The 7,046-nt window shown below is 35.4% G+C and overlaps 1 protein-coding gene across 1 annotated transcript in view; it reads left to right on the top strand.

Moving 5' to 3' along the window:
- Positions 1 to 7,046, top strand: part of LOC116706523 (exostosin-1) — a 321,262-nt gene that overhangs the window by 142,738 nt on the left and 171,478 nt on the right. The gene's annotated exons all lie outside the window — the stretch shown is intronic.

A 7,046-nucleotide genomic window follows, 5' to 3' on the forward strand; every position in this document is an offset into this window, starting at 1 on the left:
GGGTGGTTTTCTCTATGCCACATGACCTCAGTGATGCAGGGGAGCGATGACTGGCTCCTTGTAATGCCTCGCCATGGCATATGTTAAGATCTGGGTGCTGATTCCTGTCTTCTGTTCATCTCTCTGAGTTTGAGTTGACGTTTTGATTGGCCTGTATAAACCTGTCCACAGGGACGCTTTAGAAGTTACACTACTACGTGTGTACTGTTGCAATTAATACATTAACCCTTGTGTTGTCCTCGGGTCGAATTTAACCCATTTTCAGTTTTTTATCACATCAAATGGGCCTTCGAAATAAGCGCTGAAAATGTCAACATTAGAAATATCAAATAACTTTGGAAAAAACATCAGAAAAAGCGCCCACAACGTTGGAAAAGTGACACAAATGTCGTAAAAAGCGATGACATGGTGGACGGGACGACAACACGAGGGTTAAGAGATGGAATAGTTCTTGTTGCATTGGTCGAGTCAGAGCATTGGACACAGGTACCACATGATAGAACCCCCCCCCCCCCCCCCCCCCAAAACAAGCATACTCTATATTTTTGTATTGCAGTTTTATTTGTCATCACAGTTCGTAGCAAAATCAGGAGCAAAATCTTATGATTTATCATCTCAGAAACCCATCAGGAGCCCGTCACTACATGACTCCTGCAAACCTGAGACTACAGCTTTGCTGAGTCAGCTGGTTCTTGGGTTTCAAAGCATTAATGAAGCGGCATATATAGGGCGGCATTGATCCCCCCCCCCCCACGACGGGGCAGGTTGAATCATCATCCCAACCATCTTCATGAAGTCTCAGCCCTGGGAGTCTTCACGTTGGGCCTTTAGGTCTCGGTATTGTTTTATCCCGAACCTAAGTCAAAAAAAGGGATTTTAGAAACAGATTTGAGTTAGTAAAATCCAGAAAAACTCCTGTTATGTTCAATCAATAAAAAATATAATTCCAAAGAAGAGTGAGCGAGTCCTTACCTTGCGGTCGCCATCAGCGCGTGGCGGTGCGTTCTGGTTGCTGGGCAGACGAGGAGATAAAAGGATCAAATATCATCAAAACAACGTCATAGTTCTTATTTAATACAATTTAAAAAATTAAAATATATAACTGTTCTTGCGGGAGGCTGCTGTATAACAATACACAATAAACATACAATGATTATGAAGTAAAGTTGGATTTTTTTGAATTGTTTTAAAACCCCAAATGAGTCCCGAGGGATGTGAGAGGGTCAGAAAGTGAAGACAACACGAGGGTTAAAATCGCAATCATATCGTATTCTGGTATAAGTATCGTGATGATATCGTATCGGGGGGGGGGCGTCTGCTGATCTTTATTATCTGTATTTATGTTTTTTCATTACAAGTACTTACTTTTCAATATTATTTATGGTCACAGGTATAAACAATTTATATCATGCTACCTCTGCTTTATTACTCTAATTACATATTCAATTTATCTTTAACGTCACTACTAACCAACGTACTATGGTTACTGCACTTTACTTTACAAATCCTTTATTTGACGCCATTTTACTTCAGTCTACCTTCTGCTCATTGGCTGTTGTTTACCTGTTTGTTTGTGTGTTTACTTGTTTGTTTGTTTTTATCTTCAGTGTAATAATTACAGCAACGACAAAAACAGGAATGCTTCCGAATTACAGAGCTAAACTCTTCGTAGCTTTTTGAACGAACGGAAAGAATTGTTTATTGCTCCAGTTGATAGTGCAATGACATTAAAAAACATAACAATACTTAGTGCATCTGTGATTACATCTGTGAGAACACCTTGTCAGAGCCAGGTCTTCCCGTGTAAAACAGTAGTTCTGGAGCACTTATTGATTCAGGTCTCTACTGCACTCCATCTGGTCCACAGCCCTACTCCATATAGACATAAAACATGTAGTTGGATGGACAAAGATGTTTTAAGAACTCCCCTCTAAAATAAACACCTACATGTGTATGTTTTTCCCCCAATAGTCTGAAAGGAGACATGCTACAGAAGCTAAATATTAAGTTTATTAGTGGACCTGATCCTCAACAATCCAGAGCCGGGACCAGGAGGCAGAGTCCCAGTCTAACACACTTCTCTGCTCCTCCACTCCAGGAGTTACCCCCCCCCCAAAACCCTATATGACGTATCTGCCCCCCCCTTGAAATGATTTAGAACAAAGGTAAAACAGAAGAGGCGAGCTGTGCATGAGAACCTCAGAAAAGTTAAAACCACAAGTGCAATAGTGCAAAAGAATAGAAATTAAGGTGGCATTTACAACTCAGATCTGTCTCTTCTAAAATTAATATCAGATTCTAATTTTGATTTATTCTGTCTTACTGAGTCAGTGCCAGGTAAAGGCAGGTCTTGGTGAATTTGGCTTCTAATAGTTATAATTTTACCATTGAAGAATTCATAAAGTCGTTACTACTAAGAACTATTGGGAATATTTGGTAGTCACTACTAGACCTGTTGGGTCCTTGTAAATTCTGGAGTGTGGTCTAGACCTGCTCTATCTGTAAAAGGTCTCCAGATAACTCTCGTTATGAATTGATACTATAAATAAAATTGAATTGAAATTGAATTAAATAACCCAAAAAACTCAATGATGGTTTTGCATGGACTGTCTCCCCTTTAGCTTTTAAACTCCAAATAACCAAAAACCAAAATGTAGTTCCAGTTTCTTTGTGGTTCAGTGTCATTCTGCAGGTTTCGTCCTCAGCTGACTGTCTGGAGTTACTCACGAGGAGCTCAACTTATTCATCTTGTGATTTTACCTTTCCACACTCCTCTTCCTTTGGTCCAAGCGGAGCGAATCCCGTTAAACCCCCGACACTCCCCGGGTTCAGGCATGAAGACGACCAGCGTCAGCACCAGAAACATCACAAAACTCTTCATCCTGCAAAATAAAACACAGCACAGAAACCAGCTCCCTTCATTCACTACATTAATTCCTCCGACAAAATAACAAGTCGGGATATATGTATCTATACAGTCTTTCCAACATATACAGTATACGTGTGCAGTGGCAGAGCCCATCACCTATTTCTAAGTCTTTGCATCATCAAAGGGTCTCATAACATCTCTTTAGAGAGGTATCATCAGTAGACATCAGCGAGAAGGCTTCAGCATACTAGACAATTAAAACTACCCTCCACAAAACACTTCAAAATATCAAAATGGTGCAAAGTGCTCAGAAGTCAGAATTGAGCGCTCCCATTAATCATAGTAAGGAGAACATTAACAATCATGTTTACAGAACTATGGCCACTGGAGTGAAATAAATCCAGAACTAGATAGCTTAGCAGATTAACCACTGAATGCACAGTTTACATTCGTTAAAGTTAAAGGACGAAAATATATCTTTTTACCTTAAAAAGTAAGGATGAGAGAGAGCAGAGTGAGCAGATTTACAGGAGATGTGAACGTCTCAGCCCAGGCTGGGAGGTGCCTGTCCTTTTTATAAGGACTTGGATAAGTTTTGAATTTGGTAACCTTTGTCTTTCTCATTGTATTTTGCAGTGTCACATTATCTAGACAAGACGTTGATCTAATCTTAAAATCCCACTTCTACAATTTCAGGGATTTTAAGACGTGAGAAAGGGGTCAGACTACAGATGTTTTCTTCTGTTAGGAGAAGACATCCTCATGACGACTTCCACTTTTTTGTAACACATTTGGAGAAACAGTCTGAATGTGGCCGTCACACACACGGTTTAAATGCAGCGGGATCAGTACCTTTCTCTAATTGAAGGGATTTGATAATTGCAAGTCTGCAGCAATAAAGAATAGGTTCCCAAGTCTAAAAATTAGAGTCAGGTGCCCATACGTACAGGGAAACAGGTTTTGCATTTATAAATAAATACATGACTGTTTCTCCTGTCCATACTGGCTAATACATCCTAAAGGGATTTGACCCTTGTGTTAAAATTAACCCGGGTCAAAATTAACACTTTTAAGACACTGTTTTGCCATTTTTGTCACTTTTCTATCCCATGTGCTCCTTTCTATCTTTCTATAACGTTTTTGTCACTTTTGCTATTTTCAATGTTTTTGCCACTTTTGCTATTTTCAATGTTTTGTCACTTTTTGCTGTTTTCAATGTTTTTGCCACTTTTGCTATTTTCAATGTTTTGTCACTTTTGCTATTTTCAATGTTTTGTCACTTTTGCTATTTTCAATGTTTTTTTTTGTCACTTTGCTATTTAATGTTTTGTCACTTTTTGCTATTTTCCAGTGTTTTTTGTCACTTTTGATATTTCACAATGTTTTTGTCACCTTTGCTATTTTCATGTTTTGTCACTTTTGCTATTTTCATGTTTTTGTCCACTTTTCTATGTCTTCATTTTCAATGTTTTTGTCACTTTTGCTATTTCATTTTTTGTCACTTTTTGGCTATTTTCAAGTGTTTTTGTCAACCCTTTCTTGCATTTTCAATTTATGTTTTTGTCACTTTTGCTATTTCCCATTTTGTTTTTGCGTCACTTGTTTGCTATTTTCACTGTTTTTGGTCACTTTTTTGCTATTTTCATGTTTTTGTTTGTTTTTATTTTTTTTTTGTTTTTTTTTTGCTGTTTTTTTTTTTTTTTTTTTTTGGTTTTTTAAATTTTTTATTGTCATGTTGTTTTTTTTTTTTTTTTTTTTTTTTTTTTTTTTTTTTTTTGTTTTTTTTTTTTTTTTTTTTTTGTTTTTTTTTTGTTTTTTTTTTTGTCATTTTGCTATTTTCTTTTTTTTTTTTTTTCATGTTTTTTTTTTGTTTTTCTTTTTTTACTTTTTTTTTTTTTTCTGTTTTTGTTTTTGTATTTTATTTTGTTTTTTTATTTTTGTTTTTTGTTGTTTCACTTTTTTTTTTTGCTATTTTCAATGTTTTGTCACTTTGCTATTTCAATGTTTTTGTCACTTTTGCTATTTCAATGTTTGTCCCTTTCACCCCATGTGCCCTTCATTTCAACGTTTTTGTCCTTTTTTCGATTTTTCAACGTTTTTGTCACTTTTGCTATTTTCAACGTTTTTGTCACTTTTGCTATTTTCAACGTTTTGTCAGTTTTGCTATTTTCACATGTTTTGTCACTTTGCTCTATTTCAATGTTTGTCACTTTTCTACCCCATGTGCTCCTTGCTATTTTCAACGTTTTTGTCACTTGCTATTTTCAACGTTTTTGTCACTTTTGCTATTTTCAACGTTTTTGTCACTTTTGCTATTTTCAATGTTTTTGTCACTTTTGCTATTTTCAATGTTTTTGTCACTTTTGCTATTTTCAATGTTTTGTCACTTTTTGCTATTTTCAGTGTTTTTGTCACTTTTGCTATTTTCAATGTTTTTGTCACTTTTGCTATTTTCAATGTTTTTGTCACTTTTGCTATTTTCAATGTTTTGTCACTTTTCACTGTGCTTGCTATTTCAACGTTTTTGTCACTTTTGCTATTTCAACGTTTTTGTCACTTTTTTGCTTTTCAAGTTTTGTCACTTGCTATTTTTCAACGTTTGTTGTCACTTTTGCATTAATGTTTTGCAACATGTTTTTGTCACTTTTGGCTATTTTCACTGTTTTGTGCCACCAGTTTTGCTATTTTCAACGTTTTTGTCACTTTTTTGCAATTTCAATGTTTTTGTCATTTGCTATTTTCAATGTTTTTGTCACTTTTGCTATTTTCACTGTTTTGTCACTTTTGCTATTTCACAGTGTTTTTGTCACTTTTTTGCTAGTTTCAACCGTGTGGATCACGTTGTGGCTATGATGCAGCACGATGTATGTCGATTGGCCATCAAGGTTTTGTGGAAACTTTCGCGAGACAACGATTTTTTTCACTTGCAACTAAAAATCAAACTTTTGTCACTGTTGCTATTTTCATTTTTTTGCACTTTGGCTATTTCAATGTTTTGGTCACTTTTGCTATTCAAGTTTGGGCACTTTTGCTATTTCAAAGGTTTTTCACTTTTTCCCCGTCTGCTATTTTCATTTTTTGTCACTTTGCTATTTCATCCGTTTTGTACACTTTTGCTATTTTCAAGGTTTGGTCACTTTGGCTATATTCATGTTTTTGTCACTTTTGCTATTTTCTACGTTTTTGTCACTTTTGCTATTTTCAAGGTTTTTGTCACTTTTTTCCATTACCACCAATATATTCACCACTAGACTTGTTACCTTAGTCATTGTTACCGTATTATTATTATTTATCAAATGTCTCGTTGTGTTAAGATTTTGTTAAAGCACCATATTCAACGCTACAATATCGACATTGATGGCTGGACATGGTCAAAAATATCCTATCCAACAATTCAAAAACACCTGTGTGGATGTACACAGGCTTCTGTGCTACAGCTGCAACAATCACTTCGTTCATTGATATGACTATGATAAATTAATTAGTCATTATTTTGATAATTAATTGTTTTGAAAATGACAATGCCAAATTTCTGATGGTTCCAGCCCCTTAAAGGTGAGAATCAGCAGTTCTATAGTACATTGAATATCTTTGGCTTTAGGAAAAAAAGGCATTTGATGACAGTCCTTTTCTTTTGATGGTCAGTTTGGGCTCTTGGACATGGTAATTGACATATTAGTGATGTGTTATAGTCCCGATGATTAATCTTTATATAGAGAAAATAATATAAAAGCATTAGTTTAAGCCTTGATCTGTAACCTGTCCCCGTACCTCCACCACTCGGGCCAAGTCACTGTTGTGGATCATTGTGATTGTTAATTATATATCGTATTTTACATATAAAAACATGAACTATACTTCCTGCCTGAATTAAATATTTCCCAAAGACACTTTTTGTAGTTCTGCCAGAGTTCATATTAACATTTACAGTTCTTAGGACTTGAAAAAACATTTCTTGAGGCTTTTTATCTGTTTTTAACTTTTCTCATTTTTTTGTCCCTTTTTTCAACACTTTTGACGCTTTTTTCAATGTGTGTCAGTTTTATTGACGTCTTCAACACCACGTAACACCAACTTATTAACTTTAGTTTTACAGTTATTTTTGGAATTTAGTGTCAGTAAACCTCATTTATAGGAAATTATCCCTAATGTTGGAGTTAGAAAAGCAGAAATTAGG

The sequence above is a fragment of the Etheostoma spectabile genome, chromosome 18, assembly GCF_008692095.1.
Source record: "Etheostoma spectabile isolate EspeVRDwgs_2016 chromosome 18, UIUC_Espe_1.0, whole genome shotgun sequence".
Taxonomy (NCBI): Eukaryota; Metazoa; Chordata; class Actinopteri; order Perciformes; family Percidae; genus Etheostoma; species Etheostoma spectabile.